Genomic DNA, 20,282 nt, shown 5'->3' with positions numbered 1-20,282 from the left:
GGTGTGTGGTCTCTGGCGCGGGCCTGGGGAGAGCCTGCTGACGGCTTGGATGAGAAAAGAGCCGCTGTGTTTACTTTACTCTGGGGGCTGTGCATGGACACGGGAACACTGCCCAGACCCCTCTCTATAACAGCAGCGTGCACGCACACACATGCGATGCACAGAGTCACACAGAAACTACGGAGACCTCTGCACAAGTCTCATGTCATGCACCACTACAAATAAACTGCAAACAAGGTAATAGAAACTATAACTTCATACGGGCAGAGGCTTCACTGTGAATGGATTTTCCTTAAAGTAGCATGAAAAGAAAAACAAAATCTTAATCTCCAACTGGAAACTTATGAGGCAGGCAACATTTTCTGCAAGACTTGCAGAGGTATCAGCCTCTAGGGGGCATTAAGATCCTTAAGATGATACCCCACTTAATTCTAACAAGTGAGGCCAACAAACAATGATGATACATTAACAGATTTAGCCTCTTTCGTCCTGCTCAAGTCTCCTCCAACCATGACCTCCTCCCCGCCTTCAATACCACCAACTCCAACCCTTCTCTCTCTAGTACTTAAAAGGCAGGTTTGTTTTCCTTGGAGGCTCACTAACAAACAGCAGGGTTGGCTCTAATCTGTATGGAAGCTGTGGAACTTCAAGGTTTAGGATCTTTTTGCAGAACCACTAACAAGTGACCACCCTTCCTTGGCTCAGCGCTGGAAAATGCAGACACAAATGAAAGACTTTCCATTAAATCTCTAAAATAGTTTTGTCAGATAAAACCATTTCATTGTAACATTTTTTGATCCAACAAAAAACAACAACAAAAAAACACAGAAAAGATATACATTTTAGAATCCCAATGGAATGTCCTGCATATAAATTGAACATTTGATGTGGATATTTTTTATTGAGTGCACGTTCTGATCTGATGCATTAAATCAACAGGCTACCAGCAAGTATGTTACTATTTCCAGTATTTTTCAAACAGGATTAAATCGGGTTTATTATATATTATGATCAAATGTATAACAGTTAAAGAATTATATAAAAGAATATTGTTGCAGAATGTTTCTGGTTTTAACATAATTACAGTTAAAAGCATAAACAGTCCAACTCATGTTGACTACACTTTACTGTTACTTCAAATAAGGTACTAGGAAAAAAAGAATCCATTAAAATGGATTCATAAACCATCATCTGATGTCACTAGAACCTTAGAACTGATGTGTAGCTGTAATGAGCTCAAAATGTAAAGAATCAGTCTGACAGACTCGAAAAACAGAAGAATTTCTCAACTGACATAGTTTCACTGTACTTCAGTTTTTTGTTAAGTGCTCCATTGTCTGTTTTTATTGTGTTCAATTAAAACATAAAAAAATGACCAACTACAAATCAGCTTAGCCTGTAAATGATGTGTATTTGTCTATATATATATATATATATATATATATATATATATATATATATATATATATATATATATATACACACACACAAATAAACAATACAGGTAAAAAACAGGAAGTTGTTTTAAGGCAAATATAAAACAGAAAACAGACATTGGCTAATTCCAGCTCTTCAAAAGTGAGGATTTGTAGCTTTTCTGTGATATTTGGATTTTTCACTGGTGGTACTGGTTTACACAAACAAATGAATGTAAAACCATCTAATTCACGTCTGAATGACTGGTATGAACATTTTTACAAATGACTGCAAAATTCTGGGCTAATATAGATATTAAAAATAATTTGGAGGGGATATCCGGTACCAGTACCCAAAAAAATTATTTGAAGATATGCCAATATCACTAAACGAGGCCGATATATGAGTCCATCCCAGACATTTTCATTATTTTATTATTATGAATTGAAATACAACCACTAGATAAAGGAAACCAAATAATAGCTGAATATGATGAGTTTTTAATTTAAATGATTAGCTCCATATCAGACCCCAAACATTTCTCTCCAATTTTTTTGTCTTTGGTGAAAATGGAATCAATGTACTCCCAATAGTCTTCCAGGAAATGCCCCCCAAAATCTTAGGCTTTAGACATAACTGCTATTGATATATGGCAGAACAGTTATGTCTACCATGGGTGACCATCTATGGTATCTGACCAGGCATATGAACACATGTCATGACTACAGCGTTTATACCGCAGATAATTAGCTACTGAGTATTTAAAGGTGATCCACATATGGCAGTGATTGGTGTGTGAATGTGTGTGTCAAAGGAAGAGTGTGATAGGTTTAGTGGGCACAAAGGGACCCATTTAGACAGCTCATCACACTCAAAGCCCCCCCCCCCAATCATTAGAAAATCTAACAGGCTGTTCTAGTGGCTCGGTACCTCTTCCAGACACACATTCACCATTTCACGCTGTGTATCTAACGTAACCCAAACACCAGATTCCATCAAAGATTCTCCCCCCCCACTCCCCTGAATGCACAGAGCCGGCCAAACATCACCCAGCTTGAGATGACTGGCCTGATCACACAGCCTGGGTGGAGTCTGAAAAAAAACCTCCTCGGTGTTTGCTCACACCCAGGCTACTGCATACCTCTAAGGTGTAGATATGGCCATGCAGCTCAAAGCCAGAAAGGGACCAAATTCCAACAAATGCTGGAACTACTGACCAGTCATTTTGATAATGAGTCAGCGCTTCTACTGCGAGCAGCCAGTCTCAGCCCTTACGGAGACTTTTCCGTGACAGAGGAGGAGAGAAAATGATCAGATGTGTGCTTCTGGTTCACTGGCCAAGCATCATGATGTCTGCCTACAGGGTCTGTTATCTTTAGGGCTATCTGTTTATTTGTTTGTCAGTCTCAAGTGCTTTACTAAGTTATGCCTAATGAAGCAGAGTCCCCAATTTCCCATATAAAAATCCTGTACTAATAAACACAAACATGAAGTATAGGCCTGCAAATGCAAGACAATGTTTTCAGAGGATTAACAGGCTGGAGACAGGCGGCTCTGCCCAATGACAAGGCGAAACTGAGCAGTTTGAACCTTCATAAGCCAGGTTATAACACTGCTGCCCCAGCTTTTTCACATTTAAAAACAACACATCACCAGCGTGAGAAACATCCACTCATATACTACCAGGAGTTATACAAAGACTGCTGCTTACACTAAAACACTTTGGTGGGCATGTAATTAATTATTAAGGTTTACACCATCAAGTCATTTACTATGTCTAATGCTTCACAAAGCTGCCAATATTGTGTTGAATTTACACTCGGTCTGTCTAGCACAGGGATACAGTCAAACTCATTTTTACCTCGAGGACAACAGACTGCCCCACACATTTTGATCTTAAATGGGCTAGATGAGTGAAACTACCCTTTTTGTCAGTGTACAGATGTCTAACTGAACATTTAATCCCTGAGATAGGTTAACATAAGATAGAGAAGTGCAATTGCAACAGCACACCTCAGTTTTTCTACATGAAAATGTGTAAAATTACAGTAAAAGTGTATTTATAAAGAATACTTTTTAAACTGAAATCTCTGTACACAGTGAAAAACATGAACTTTTTTGCCATTTACTTGTTTATTATTTGACTACTTTGGTGTACTATGAATGGCTGTGGGGAAGTCATTATCAGCAGGAAAAGCTGTAAAAATTATACAAATATAGTTAAAAGTCCACAAATTTACTCCCTCCATCATATTTCCCAAAGCCGTCCAGCGGGTGGGACTGGAGTCTTTGCCGGATTCTTCCCCCCAGGTCTTATGTTTGACATCCCTGGTCTAGCATATGAATATTGATATACGTCTATCACTATTTCCCTATGCTCAAGTTTTAAACCTATATTTTGTCTTATAAACAACCCAAATATTTATTTTAGTACCACAGAACAACGCTGAACAATTACTTGATTTCAAAGCCAAATCATGATTAAAAACAAAATCCACTTAAGCAATTTTCAAAGAGTGCAATTTAGGGTATTTTTCCCCAAAATAGTAGCATTTCATTTAATGTAATAAATAAAATAAGTCTAATGTTTTGTCCCAAAAATGCAATATTTACTCTTTAAAACCAATTTCCTATTTTTGAGTCATCATTCTTGTATTTGAATTTAGGGCAAATGATGTTGTGATGATAATCCATGTTTAACTGAATATATATTTCTCTATTATATTGTGAATACTGATGGAAGACTTCATTTTATAAAATCATGCAGCTAATCTAATACTACTACTACTAATAATAATAAGTTATATTTTTCGCCAAATCATAACTCACATTAAACGTTTTACCCCGTTTGTCAGAATAGCTGGGGAGTGTATTGTCAAAAAACAAAACAAACAAACAAAACAAACCCCCAAACTGACCAATTATACAGGGCAGCTAACATTTATTTTACTTTACTTTTACTACACTTGGTGACTGCTGGTACTAGTTTAAAAAAAAAGAAAGAGGTAAAATAAACCTCATAAAATAAACAAATCAACAAAGCAGCAATATAGCAAGCAATCTTGAGGTGAATGACGGCAGCGAGTCTGAATGACGTGATTCCAGTGTTTCATCTGTGATTTGTGTTGGTGTACATGTCAGACAACTGGCATGATTTTAGGTCATTTAAATGTTCATACATTGTTGAGTGTTTGGGTTTTTTATGATACAATTGTAACCTGTAAACAGGTTTCAGTTCACTTCTCCAATAAGAGAGCCTTTGGGATTTTATCTGCCTTCTAGAGAATAATGTTACTCACCTCTGTTGCAGTCTCATATGATGTTTAAGAAGAGTTTATATCATTTCAGTCTAAAATAAATTAAAATCTCAAACAATCAGCATAGAGCTAATATATATTAAAGTCCAAATAAAAAGTTGCAGGTAGAGCTGGGCGATAGAACGATAACGATATGTATCGCGATATAACTTTTTCTCGATAGAAAAATTAAACTATCGCGATAGACCTCGCTGCTCTTGTCCTCTTAAAAAGAAAAAAAGAAAAAAAAAAGAACAGCCAATCCAAATTATGTAGAGCAGAGCCGAACCAATCACAGCCGCAGCGTCACGTCACGTGACTTGTTACGTACAGCACAAGTGCCAAGCCGCACATGTGTATTTGTTTGGGAAGCAGCCAGCCACCGTACCGCCCGGGTAATGGAGGAAATGAGTGTGCCGACTAGAAAAATCAACCGAGCGTGACCGAAGGTTACCGAAGAGAAAACAGATGATGGTTCCAATGCCGGAGAGATTGTCGAACGGAAGAGCCATAGAAGTTCCGTAGTGTGAAGGTATTTCGGCTATTTCAAGTCTGACAAAAAACAGAGTAGCGTGCACTGTAAATTGTGCCGAAAGCAAGTCTGGAAATACAATAAACTGGTGCATGCGCTACGTCCACACGTACCCGGGTATTTTTGAAAACGCAGATTTTTCTATGCGTTTGCACGCAGCGTCAAAGGTGTGCGCATTTTTTGACGTCACACTGTGCGCCACGTTATTGTTTCGGTCCCTAAATCCATCTAGCTTACTTACTTAAATCTGTAATCTGTGGGTGACTTGAGTGCTGGTGATGTAATGGCTATTACATCTATTATGACTAATAACAACAAATAAGAATGTCCTCACCAGGTCACGGTGAACACGCTCACATAATAAATGGAGCACAGACTTTGCTAAGTAATTAAACTGAAGTCCAGAGAGGAAAGATTTTTCTAAAATCATTCTTTTACAAAAATTTAGAAGCAGACTGAACACGTGCTGGCATAAAGGACGTTAAAAGAGGTCAATGTTCTCTCGTGTACAGCTCTAAGGAAATGAACACTGCCTGCCAGTGATGATGCTAAACTGTGCATGGCTCACAGCCCTCGTGTATGTTTAAACTGACTGTGGGTTTCTGTCGCTGCCGGTCAGGCTTGGCAGCTTGATTGTGCTACGAACGGTAGAAACCAGATGGACCATTATAGTGGTGACATGTGCTGGCTCAAGCCTGCTGAGGAGGATCAATAGCTGCTGGTACAGTCACAGGAACAAGCAACAGTGGCAGTATAACAGCAGATGAAGATCACAGTGAAATGAATTTCTACAATACTGTTACTGTTAATTCTACTCTCTGCAGTGTTTAAATGCTTACATATACACACAGTTACTGTCCCTCCACACATACGACTCGGTTCTGCTTCTTTGCCCCAGCTTTGTTTACTTTTTCCCACCGAGGCTTCTAGACTTCTGATTGGCCAACATTTCTGCACGGTTAGGAATCTAGCGCCACCTGCTGCTTTGGCATGTTCATAGCAGCGTTTTCCTTCATTTCTGCCTTTATGTGTGGACGGGATTATTTTTTAAAACGAAAACGGAAAATCTCCGTTTTCAAAAATACCCGTGTACGTGTGGACGTAGCCTCGGTCTCTGACTGGAAGCGCTAATTCGTCATTCGGCTTTTGTCAGACTAAAGTAACTGTTAAAACTGTTTGAAAAGCTCAGCTATACAACAAGGAGAGATTGAGAATTTCCTTTTAGTTCTCAGTTTATTTGATATTGACAAAAGTTAGTCAGTTTTGTCTGTTCTTCTGTAAAACAAACTAAGATTTATTTTTAGAATTAATATTTTGTTTCTAAGTGGAATTGACAATTTAGTAGTCTGTTTCGTTTGTTCTATTTTGAAACTTAAACGCTTTAGCGGCTGCCTTTTGTGTAGTTTGCAATATTTGCCTTTATTTATCTGAAAAAGTCTCATGTTCCTTAAGTACATCTACCCTGTTGAACTTATTATGGGAAATAAATATTTAAATAAAAACAAGCTGCTGATTATTTCACATTTTACTTGTGAGCAACGGCACATTTAAATCTTACAAATATAGTTATTTGGCTTATATCGTGATAGATATCGTTATTGCCTGAAAGGAAAAAAACATATCGTGATATGAAAAAAATCTCATATCGCCCAGCTCTAGTTGCAGGCAACAAAATTGATTACCAAGCTAACAAATAATCATTGACCTATTCATTTTGTATTAAAATGCGTAAAAAAAATTATTAAAAAAAAAAAAGAGTTGACAGAACTTATGTCATGTTTGTTTTCACGGGGCCACAGCCCCATTGCCTGTCTAGATCTGACAAGGTCACAGAAACCCCAAAGTGAAGACCAGTGGCCCAGCAAGCTCTGTGTGTAGGCTGGGTAATGCCAGGTGGGGCAGAAAGCAAAAAGGGGTAAGCAAAAAGTGCCACTACAAACAAAGTCTAGCCCAGCCCCCATCACTTGATTCACCCCGAGGTCTACGGAGCAGCGTCACTCAGGAAATTCTAAAGAGAAAAAGAAAAAAAAGAAAAAACGCAGCCTACCACATTCCACCAAAACAAACAACAGGGCCACCCAAATTTTTCAATTAGAGCCCCAGGAGGGGACAGGAAATGGATCAGTGTAGCCACCCCCCACCTTCCCCTGTCACCAATGCTGACTCTGGACTAAAGAAAGAGAAGTGATACACAGAGCTCTGTAGGCTCTAACTGTACAATTGCTACCGTGGACCTCAACTCGAATGATCGACATCTTATTTCTATGACACGGCACCAGTCTGCTGTTGACTTGTCAATCAACTTGCTCTCATTCACTCTTTCATACAATCAATCAGTTAAACTAACACACATCGTAAAGAACTGCTTCCCTGGGATAGAGCTATTTAAAGAAAGTATGTGTAACAACATTAAAAAGCACACAAGAAAAAGGATTACAGAGGCTTAAACTATGTTCTGTCTGAAAACACTAAACTTAATGAGCGTTTACATAATATCTGGGAGGTCTTTATGTATATTAAGTTGTATCTCACTGTTTACATATACTAGGAGTGATTGTATCTGCAGCCACAGCTTGAAATGTTGAAATGCACTTTCTTGATCTTTGATAACACAGACTGGTTAGAATATTTAGAAAACAAAAAGAAGCAATGCTCATCATTGAGGCAGCATTATGCTAAGGATTCTTGAGGCGAATGAGAAAAGTGATTCTGAACAACGTGATTTTTCACTTTGTAACTTTGTAGTGCAACTGAAGTGTGACAGACGAGCAGCATTAGGAATAAACACTAAACATATCGTAGGTCAGTTACATCCTGCACTGATTCAGACCCGAGTGTTGAGAATTTTCAGCACTACAGCCTTGTAGTAAAACAATGTGTTTTCCTGTTAAGGGTCAAATTGTTGCAATTGCTTAGCTGTTGAAATTCAAGATGTGCTTTCATAATACAACCACTTAAATCAGTTCATCTTACAATCCACTCAGCGAGAATTAGTGTGTTTGTGGTCTATTTCAGGAAACAAACAAAAATTCACTGATTTCACCTTCTCAAATATAAAAGCTGTAATGAGTACACAAATCAATAATAAATAATCATTAACTAGACAGAAAAGCCTCACAGGTGCACTGACCTAAATCAGAACTATCAGTAGCTTCAACCACAAGAAGTGATTATCTTTGATGCGCCACATTACCATGTAATTATACCTCATAACCATCCAAGATAAGTGTGCCATTCATGCAGGGGCAATGAGGGAATATGATTCTCACATGAACTGAATGAGCATTCTGAGAAAACGTAACACTCATACCAAATTAATTCTCAAAAACAAGTCAAGTTACCTAATTTGAAATATACCAATGTTTAGTCTTATCAGTTTGTTTTCCAGTCAGTGCCTTTCTCTGTCACATGAGGTAACTGAGTGTGATCACTTTATTTCTTTTTTTCTTTTTTTCACTCTCCACGTTTTTTCTTTTTTGTACTCCAAGTGCCACTAAGGTGTTTTTAAGTGTAATTTTATCACACTAGCAATCACTTCTTACTACTTCAAAGGCAATTAGGAGTAATCATACCACCTGCCGATGAGTCACTACTGCAGATTTTATGTATTTATTTATAAAACAAAAACCCAAGAGATTAGTTGCAAGGTGGGGTCGACGTAAGAAAGAAGGAGGTTTCTGAATGAAATCTTCATGAAGCATTTCTATATTTGCAGAGAATAGCACCCGTTGAATATATCGCTGTGGATTACAGCATCTGGTAAATGAAGTGCCTATTAGTGCTTTCAACATCACATAGGTTTTCGTTTTAATAATACATCTGCTTTATGAACAACCCAGCTGTTATTCAGCACTAATCGAAAAGTAAACAAAACAAAGGAGGGGTCACAGCTAAGCAAGACAAGAAGATGATTTTTTATCGCTATTAACGTAGTATCAGCTTCCCGAATTTACCAGAAGTCAATGATTACTAGTAAGAAGTTTCATCACTACGTGTATCGCTACATACACAACGCAACACCAAATTTACTTTAATAAGACAGAAATTTTAACGGAGTTTGGTACAGCTAATCGTAATGTCGCTAACACTGCAGAATGACACAAATAAGCCATTTCCCAGTTTCTTTTTCGTCAGACACGTTAAAGCCAACTGCTGCAATAATTAAATAGCTCTTTCGTTTTGTTACAGAAAAGAATACAAGCTTTACTGAGAAATTTGACAGCTGCAGTTAGCTTATGCTAGCGTTTGCCATTAACCGGATTTGTTATGCTAGAATGATATTGGAGTTAGAGGCTGTCATTCTCGTTCGTCATGACCATAAAAAGGGCTTAGATTTCAAAAGGACATGGCAATTATAGCAAGCTATTTGGGGTAGAAAAAGTAGAAGATATAAAGGGAAATATTTAACTTACAGTCGCTTGCCTTCTGCGGTGTTTCCTGTATCATTTAACTATTTCCGGTCTTCCGTTTTTCATGCAGCCTTCAAAATAAAACGAATCACTTTGTAAATGCACATTTATATTTTTGACTATAAATGTGTTTAACTCAGCGATCTCCATAACTTCAAACAAGCTTCTGTAACATAGTAAGTTTAATGTTTTGTTTTATACACTTCAGGCCTTTTAAATGTTAAAATTAAATGAATAAATAAATAAAGTTCTTTGGTACTAGTTATTTTGAATTTCTGTACAGCACTTTGGTCAACGTTGCTGTTGTAATTAAATGTGCTATATAAATAAAATCGATAAACGAACCGATAAAGGATAAATGTAAGAAAACAGCGTGATCATACAGATTTATTAAAATCTTTATAGAAGCCACTTTAGTCTCTCAGCAGATATCCTAATTACCTGTGAAAACTTAAGGCAGTTATATTACATGCACACACACACACACACACACACACACACACACACACACACACACACACACACACACACACACACACACAAAATTTTGCTGACCAAGGTTTTAATGTAATCATGTATCCAGGGTGGATCTAAGTCTCCATGCAGCAATAAAACCAGCCTGCTCTTCTGAAGTGTTGGTTGTCCATTGTGTGAGAATTTTGAAGCCCATTGGGAGCTTTGCTCCTTTCCTCATCTCTCTTTTCACGGTGCATCATTGAGGTATTTCCACTTGTTCTGGGAAAGGCGCAGCATCATTAGAAATGCAACAGAGACCACCCAGGCACACACTAGAACACTGATGGCATTACATTTATCTCACCAAATTGTGCAGGGCAGAAATAATTTCTGTGATAAGGCAAGGCCCAATCCCCAGGGAAAGCATATTGTCCAATTAGACTGACTAATCTGATAATTGAGGGATCAAACTGTGACTGGGGAGTTTGCACAGATGCTGATGTAACACAGAGGCTGTTTGTCTACATAAACATCTACTTAAAGCAATGATGGTGGAAGATTTTGATCTCAGTCTCAGTGGTACAGTCTTTGCCAATGAATGACTACACTGGCAGTATATCACACATATCACCCGCTGAATACAGAAATAAGTGGCAGTATATATCACATATTTTATTTTATTGTGTTATTGAACAGATATTATATATGTTTTGTAATATAAATGTTGTGCATTTGTACATATTAATTAATACGTATATTAATATACTCACAATTTTGCACCAAATGTTTAGTTGAAGGAATATTTCACAATCTTGGGGAATAAACTTTTGCTTCTCAGTGATAAAATGAGAAGACCACTGTCCTGTCTGTCTGTTAAAGATGAAGGTCATGCCAGCATGTGGTGGTGTGTGCCCAGCATAACAACTGGAAAGAGCGGGGAAACAGCTAGTCTGGCTCAGATGTCAGACTGGATGTTTCCCATCTGGGAATATATCAGTCGTATTGATCTTCTCATCTATATCCCAAAGTGCCAAAGAAATATACTCTCCATTCAAAATGATTTATTTAGTGAGGAACATGCGATTGCATGTTGCGTTTTTAAATAGTGCAGGCTTTCTGAGCAGGTGTGCTCCTGAGGGTTTGGTGCCCTCATCCTTGCTTTGACCCCCTAACCTTCTGTAATCTACATCTCGCAATGGCACATGCTGCGCTGGCACCATTGCTCATCCCCGAACCCTATTGTTCATTGTTTGTCTTCTCCAGTTTTTTCCCATGGGCCCCTGGCCAGTGAGAGGAAAAGGTCACTGTAAATATTGCACTGAAATCCTCCCGCCCTCCCATAGAGCTCCTGAAGATGGAACAGACGGCCAGTGGGTGAGCACTTCCTTCCTGCGCAGGGCATTTAAACTGTATGACATCAAACAAGTGTGAATCCCTCAATGTCAAAGATTACTGCAGAGATCATATGCTTGGTGCTGACATTACAATAACCTGTGCTACTATACTGTAGATACTATACTATGGTATAGTATCTACAGTACATGCAATTCCATTTGCTTCCTAAAAAAAACAACTGAACAAACAAAAAAGTCTTCTATCTGTCCCAAAGCTACTTTTTAGTCTGTTTCATAGCATTAAATACCAATAATATGTTTTTAATGAGCATATATGAGTCCAACCCGTGCCCGTATTATGGATCTCAAAATAAACATAAAATATGTATTCCAAAGGAAATTAAGTGAGGTTTTGGAATCCCTGACCCATGTGTGGCTAATCACTAGCCTGTAGCACCGCTGTTAATATAAGACAGGGGATTTTAAATAAACTTCTGATTTCTGGGTTTGTTTGGCTTCTGAGTGGTGCTCTATCTCCCCCCCTTTTTCTGAAGGAGTCCAGTTCCCTGGGCTCATATTTTGGTCTCCGGAAATCCAGGCCTGTGCCAGGCTTAGCTTGGAAAAGCATCCAGATGAACACAATACAAAAATGAGATTTGAGGGGAACAGAGAGCCTTTCAGTCTGAGTGCTGACACACTGCTCAACACTGTCAATGACTGCACAACTAATGATTTCTGTTCCATCACCTTAAACGGGTCATCACTAGTGGGCACTCTACTTTTGGCCCTGTTAATGTTATGAATGCTATTATGTTATTAAAGACATTTGTGATGAGTTCAGAAACGTTCACTGATAGGCTTGGGGTACATTTCCTCAGCAAGACCTTGTCACTATCCATGCAGGGCAATTGTTTCTTTGGAAATAAATTTCTGATGATTTTGTCATTAGCTACCAAATTAAATATGATTGCAGGATAGCTATGGCTAAATACCATAAGAGGAAAGTCAGAGAATATTAGTTTTAGTAATTTGGAACCAAGACATAAAGACTACGGGGGAATTTGGCCGAAAACGATGGGTGTGAGAAGGTATAAAGGCGCATTTTCCCAAATATGCTTGGGCTTTTACCACCCAGGTTAACATAACATGTTCCTTGCCTTCTCATAACAACGCTCCTTCAACCCCCCCTTCCCCCCAGGCCAGACAACAGGCTACTGTGTCTCTGGGGGCACAGCCCAGATCAGCTCTGAGAACTAGGGGGAGCCTACAAGAATAAAATTAAAAATCCTCATGGATGGTAAAAACAAATTAGAAACATTTACTTCACAAATAGTTTGTTGTGTAATACCACCTCTTTTGGTTGTTTTTTTTTGTTTTTGTTTTTTTTACTGTTGTACACCGGCCCCTCGTATGAGCATCACAGCGCTGAGGGGAAACAGCTTTCATCCACGGGGGCAAGCTGAAGCCGTCGATGCATGCTGCACTGTGTGTTCTGTTTCTGATGAGATGTGACTGGCTGGAGTGCGTTCATAACTGTTTGTGTTTACGAACAGGTGGACTTGGTTACAGCTCGGGGTTATTTGTGTGCAGGATGGGCCAATGCCAATTGCAATCAAGAGGACATTCTAAAAAATCATACAGTTAGCAGGCTGATGTCATGTGCTCAAGCTCTGCTTTCTGCTGTTGTAGGTCAGATGTTTTAATTTGAATATTTATACAGTTTAATGCTGCCATCTTTTTATCCTTCGGCGGGGTTTTATTGTAGCTATTAATTCAAATGTAAAATGATATCTTATTGCAAAGCATTTCTTTTTAAAGACTTAAATATTCTCACTCAACCTTGTTCAGTTTAAGCATCAACATGTGTTTTACTGTATCGTTTTAGATATTTTTAAACCTTCTTTTGGGGAAAAAAGGAGACCTGCAAGTGTATTTCCTCTAGTAAAAACCAGTGTAAATTAATAAGTGACCCAAATTTGAAATACTGACAGCATGAAAGATTTTTAAAAATGTTGTAAAACATAAAGAACTGAGCACGTCAATAATTCCAGAGAGTATTTGGAGCAGTATGGGACCTACTTCAAGATATTAAAGAAATTAGGCAATTAAAGGACGCATAGTGGATTAAAAATACCGCAGGAGAAAACGCTGAGAATAAACTTAAATCTTATGCTCCCCTATGTGAAAGGAAGAGGGGGTTTTAACTTGAATGAGCCCTCTAATGCCACACATGGGCTTTCTATCCCATGGATCCTTCTGTAAAGTCTTAACACCCTGAGGACGAACTGCATTGGCCTCAGTGAATATTAACTGGACTTATTGTGTAGCATGTTGGCTCACATAACTATGATTTCATAACATGTCTTCATTTCCGCTGCTAAATCAACGACAGTGAGCATCCAGGGCTTGGCGGGCTGCTTCATTGTGACCTCAAGATTTTTCCTCTATCTGTGCGTTTCATATATTTTATGCAGAGAAAAAAAATGCAGCTGCAACTCAGTAGGGGGCGCCCAAGAATGTCATTTCAGAACTTGGCCTCATCACTGGGGAGCTCCTTCAGAAAGAAGTGAAGGTGGACAAATGCGAGAAAAGCTTTGTTGTGAGGTATAAGAACAGTGACTGCAGTGTTACCAACCTGTCTGTATAAACATATAAAACAACACAACTGCCTTAGATTACAGTTAGAATAAATTTAGGTGTGAACAAAATGAAAACATTAAGTAACAGCAGCGTTGAATATTTAAAATAAAATTCTAGCAAAAATGTTTTCTATGTTCTACATTCCTTCTGAATTCAATGATATATAGAAACTGTTTTTATTGGTACCTAAGCCATAATATAGCACAATTATATTAGTTTCATGAAGAACCTCTTTCAGATGTTAAAAGTTAAACAGCTGTAAGAAGCTGTTCATTCAAATGATTCAGTAAAGCTATCTGAAAACTATCTGTTTAAATCAAGAAATATTTATGGAGCAAAATTTGACAATTCACAAATTGACCATTTTTAATATCAAAATAACCGATTTAATTCTATTTTTAATAGTATTCAATACAGCAATCTATAACAACATCAGTATTTTCCTTTCAAAAATTCAGTTAAAGGAACAAAAAGCGATTTCAACTGGATGGAAAAATAAAGTCTGTTCTCGAGATAGAGGGTGGTAGAATAAAGGGTAAAAAATGGGAAAAGAAATGATAAATAATAATAAATCAGGCACAATGAAATGAAAATAACTTTAAAACAGATGTAAAAAGAAAATATAGTTAAACAGTGGAATAGTTACACAAAGCTAAGAGCCACCTTTGATGTAGTGTCAACAAAGTCTCAAACAGTCACTCATTACTGAATGTCGTTCTTAAACTGCTGTATGAGAACAACTGCTGTCCACTCGACATTAAATAATAATTCAGGGAGATTTTTTGCATGCAATGTAATGTCAATATATATATAAAGTTTACAAGTGCCATCATTTTGTTTTCAGGATGAACAGTTTATAAATATGCATATGTACAGTTGAAGAAAAAAATAAAGAACATTTAAAAAACAGTAAAATAAATGAATAAATTAACATGTGATTCAATCTTCAAACTTTACCTAATTTTAATCCGCAACAGGAAAAGATTTCTGACTTATTTGGTTGTATAAATGTATACATTTGAGAGTCTATGCATACCTGTACACAAATTGTGTGTGTGTGTGTGTGTATGTGTGTGTGTGTGTGTGTGTGTGTGTGTGTGTGTGTGTGTGTGTGTGTGTGTGTGTAGTTGAAGTAGAGTGGCTGTTTGTAGTGAAAACAGTGAGAAAGAAGACACAGAGGAAGCTAAACACAGGCTGCGCTTTGACGTCTGCAGCAGGGTGACGCTATTGTGAACAGGTTGTTTAACCACCACAGATGCAAGTTATATGTTAGCACAGCACGTATCTGATAATCAGAGTTTGTAACAGGTTATATATGGTAAAAAACTGCATAAATAGCTACTGGAGGTAATATTTCGTAGTGATAATGCGGCAGCTATAAATTGTACTATTATTGGATTGGAGGGACTGAGAGATTTCCTGTGTTAAGTGGATAAGGTGCTGTGGCATACAGGAAGGGAAATAGCATGTATGTAGTTCAGCGGGAGGTGGTGTTGCGGATATAATGAGAGCTATAGGATTGTGTATGTTGGAGAGTGCGGAGTGTGCAGCAGTGCAAATTGAGGTCAGTTTCAGCAGACTAGCCTTTTGGCTTTGATCCTTTGGCTGAACTGGATGAAAGACATCCTGCTTTCCTTCCCATGAAGAACAGGGAGGCGAGCAAGGGGGTAGTTGGAGGGTGGGCGTAGGGGACCTCAGTTTTCCACCTCAGTATGAGTTAATATAGTCCAAACTCTCCTCTATTATTACAATATCTTATTTTCATCTGTCTTGCCTCTCCTCTGCTAAACTCAGTCGCATTCTCGCCCACGCTGTTCTGTAAACCTCCTCATTTCCTGCTAGTATAAATCCTGATGAGGCTTTATCAATGCTTTGTCTCTCTATCTACTCTTCCCTGACTCCCTCTATTCTTTCTGTTCTTTCCCTTCACAGTGCATTCAAAATCTGAACTTTGATCCTCCCACAACCTGTCAGATACCGGACCCACAGCCTCGAGCAATCTGCTGTTTGCGTGTGTGTATTTGGCCTTCTGGATCCTTTTTTCACATGTGCAATGCAGTGTTAAAGCATCCATGTCAATCACTGCTTGCGTGATCAAAAAATAATTACTTAATGGGATTATGTTGTTTAGACTTGAATCACCAAGACACTAATGTGTCTTCATAATGAGAAAGTACTGATGGGAAAAGGTTTTAAGTGCCAGTTGCATTGTTCTAGGATTGCAGCCATAGTTTATTTTTTTGTGTGTTGGCTATCGTTTTTATTAGCTACATTAACACAATACTTACAATAGTAATTGCTCTGAAGCGAAGCAAGGAGCAAAAGCAGCCAGCTCGGAATCAGGTAAACTTCAGGTGAGCCAGTGGGGGGGATGAATGGGTTAATGAAACACTGGACTTTAGACTAGTAGCTACAAAAGTTTCAACAATCATAATGTTATTAGTGTACGGATGATGATCATTTACTCATCTTAGGTACTTTTTAAACTTTTAAAACATAATCATAATAGTTTGATCATTTGTTTCTGAAGTGACTTAACTTATTTGTGGGATACTTCATGCATCCACTGTGGCCAGTAGAATGCATTGACAAATGAAACGTATGGATTGTCGGGTCTTTGTTACGGGATGTATACTATAGGGATAAGGCTGTCTAAATGAAAGCCAAGACAGAATATTGACTTTGTAGTGTGGCAGCAAGAGGAGGAAGGCATGGCACAAAAAACTGAGAAATAACACAGAGAGATGAAGTGGTTTATAAATACACTTTGGATGTGATGGTTGTTAATAACAGATGATCGTGGCATCAAATCCAAATAATTAACTCAGACAAAGAGCAACAAGTTTCAGTTTATTGCTGACTGCTTGTGTTTTTAAAACAATGAATTTTGTTGTAGAAATGCCGCCGCATTCCCAGATCTCAGAAAGTTAGATCAGTGTTGAAAATGTTTCCTTCTTTCTAAATCAATTTTTTTTGTAGTTTCAAAAATACATTATTTATTCACATTTTTGCTAGCTTGCTGTTGTCTTCTTCACTGCCTCTCCTGGCTCCTTAGCTCTCAGTTAATAACTGGTGGCAGGATGTGGATTCAAACTTATGTGCTCATGGATGTGTAGAAAGCAGGCAAAGCAAGAATACTCCATAGAGTATTACTCCATAGCTGCTAGTGGTTAAATACCCATCAAGGAATTAGTTAGAATAAAATGAAGTACATCTTCAATTTTGTCCTGTGAGTTGAAATACTTCAAAGACATGGACAAAGAAAAATAAAAACAGACACATATGGAACATAAATGACAGGATGGAACTATGAGTTCAAATACAATAGAAGCTGAAAACAAAGAGGATTAATAGAGGAGCACTTTCCTGTGTTTGACACTGGACAAGCAGGCCCACAAATGCCCTGCATTTATTTGTTCTTGTCAGGGTGGAAGTAAATGTGGAAACAGTTAACTGGGAAGAGAAATTGGACACTTAAGTGAATTCATCACAGGTAGAGGGTAAATAAGGCATTCACGGACCATGTGGGAGATATGCATGCTGGTGTTTGATTAAAGAAGTGGGAGGATGCAAATGACGTCTGTGAAGTAAATCGGAGCTACAAACAAATCTGGGAAGATTATCTGCCCTGATGTGACATTGTGGCAATAACTGAATAACTGAGCTGATCTGGCTTCCATTCAGCCTGAATCCTTTCACACTATGTGTGTGAACAAAGAGCGTCTGCACGTCAGTAAACAGTGCGTCAGCAGCAGTGCTTTTGAGAGGAGGTTGCCCTCCTGAGATAACTTTGTAAATCCCACAACAGATGTTGGATTACCTGATGAAAACAAGAATACAAATCTGCAAAGTAATGATGATTCACAGGACAAAAGGGCACATGCACGCGAGGAATGCAATTTTGAAATGCTTTTAATCAAGATGCATGATTAACGCAGGCATTAACAATCAGATCAGGAAACAAAAGCAAATATTATTTATAGTCTTGTTTACCAAGTTTTTAATTTAGAGCCCAACCTTAATTGATGGACAGGTTGAAACCTCACGCCCAAATGCTAATACGCCCTATATAGAGACTGTTGAATGAAATAAATTCTTCCTCCTTTTTTCTTTTTAGCTGTAGAATAGGGACGGAATCACCGGCCCTGTTGCATAATAAGACAAGTCACAACAGCTGGGGATCTCTCTTGCTCTCTAAACTAATCTCCTCTGACAAGCTCTGCAGCCAGAAAAACACCTTGTTCAGTGAACTGATAAACAGGTTCTTCTAAGGATTAGCGCTCGGCTAAGTATGAAATTAACAGCAAGAAGGCTATTGTTAGCGGCTGCTTGTCTTGCATGCACGTTGTCAGTTATTAAGTCTTTTATTCATGTAGAAGAAGAAATATGTCCAAAAACAAATGCTCCATTACACGTTTAATTCATGCATGCAAAGCTTTACTTAAAACTCCACCAATACCAAACATTTTTTAAATAAATTATGCTTCGTTGTTAAGAGTAAAACTGCTCCCTGTTCAGTTATGCTGCAAACACATCAGCAACACTAATGTTCTAGCTGATGAACAACAAAAAACATTTTACGGTATGTGCACTGTTTGGGCATCTACAGTATTTATACTTTACTTTACTTAATCGTAATCTACTGAGGAAGCCAATAAAATTCACTGAAAACAGCTTTTTCACACAAGTGACCAACGGAAAGGCTCACTTTGTAAGTACTGTTAATAAATGGTTGATTGATAGTTGCTTAAGCTGTTAACAAACAGCAGTTAAGTTTATTTTAATGTCGGTCCTGTGATGCAAATGTGGTGACAATACTGAGACTTGGTCTCCCTGTGAACCTGTCATATTCTAAGTAGAACCACAATCATAAGTAGTGACAATGATCATTAGACTGTAACAAACTAGAGAAAGAAAAAGGAACAAAAAGCAAAACAAAAACTAAACAGTGCGTGATGTGGGACACAAACAGGTTCACAGTCTTGTCAGCCTGTTTGCCACCCCGCCTTCTAATTATATTATTAACATCAGTTAGAGCCGGAGATGGGCAGTAATAAAGAACGATTACTTTGTTGGTGTACTTCTGTAGATTTACAGAAAAGAGATTTACACAAATATCTGTACTTATCACTCCTTACATTTTCAAAAAACGTTTGATGCTTCAGGTTTAATGCATTTGAGGGAAGTCTTAATTTCTCAAATTTCACTGTGTGCCATTTTGAGCTTAAATGGATGAAACAATAATTAAATTAAAAAATTAAAGTTGCAAGCAGCGGTCATGTTTGCACATCAGGGTGTGCTGCAGTTGAAAATTTCTTCAATGAGACATCCTAAGCCCTGAATTCTAATTTGGCTATTGCATAAACTATTTCCTTATCACATCCTGTGCCCAGTATGAGGTGTAGAAGAACACACTGTCATGCTGTTATATATCACGGAGACTCAAGGAGTCATACTTGTGAAAGTATGAAAGCATGAAAATGTTGAGGATACCAGGAAAAGTGCATCTTAAATTAAAAAATGTTGGGAACATGTTGGGTTTAGGGTATGACCCCAAGAGGCGTTTTTGCAGATCTTGGGACATTACATGGAGATACCAAATTCCATCCATCCATCCATCCATCTGTCCGTCTGTCCATCCATCCATCCATCCATCAATTTCCTATCCGAAGCCGGGTCGTGGTGGTGGCACCCTAAGGAGAGAATCCCAGACCTGTCTTTTCCCGACCAACACCTCCAGCTTGTCTGGGGAAACACCAAGGCGTTCCCAGGCCAGCTGAGAGATATAATCTCTCCAGCGTGCCAGTTGCCACGTTTCAGACCCAAAACAATATGCACATTAATATCAAACCTCAGATAAATTCTAAATTTGAGGGGTTTTCAAGCAGAGCCTCTAATAAGCAATCCATTCTTGTAAATAATGATAATAATAACAAAAGGAGCAGATATAATGGTGTGTGACATAAACTTCACAAGGTTACAAGGTTACACAAGGTTAGTATAAACTTCACTATTAGGTATAATAGTGAAGTTCTCCCCCTTTAAAATCTTCAGTTGTTTCTCCCTTGTTGTATTTTATGCTAAACAGGGACATTTTACATACACATATTCAATATACTTATTAAAAGGAAGAATTACATGGTAATGCTGGGAAGTTACATTATAAGTTACATTAAATTGTTGCTAACTGTAATGAGGA

At 38.1% G+C, this 20,282-nt stretch overlaps 1 protein-coding gene across 1 annotated transcript in view; it reads right to left on the bottom strand.

The window, feature by feature from the left end:
- exoc2 (exocyst complex component 2) overlaps positions 1-9,728 on the bottom strand; it is a 51,245-nt gene extending 41,517 nt beyond the window's left edge. The window contains exon 1 of the mRNA XM_085252056.1: positions 9,657-9,728. The gene's annotated coding sequence lies outside the window, so the exon portion shown is untranslated. The remainder of the gene's footprint in view (positions 1-9,656) is intronic.
- Between the last annotated feature and the right edge of the window lie 10,554 nt (positions 9,729-20,282).

The sequence above is a fragment of the Mchenga conophoros genome, linkage group LG17 (genome assembly GCF_057382185.1).
Source record: "Mchenga conophoros isolate Kocher_MC1m ecotype Shallow Benthic linkage group LG17, M_conophoros_male_GT1.1, whole genome shotgun sequence".
In the NCBI taxonomy this organism is placed as follows: Eukaryota; Metazoa; Chordata; class Actinopteri; order Cichliformes; family Cichlidae; genus Mchenga; species Mchenga conophoros.
The sequence above is the reverse complement of the archived record's forward strand: the minus strand, read 5'-3'. Positions and strand labels throughout refer to the sequence as shown.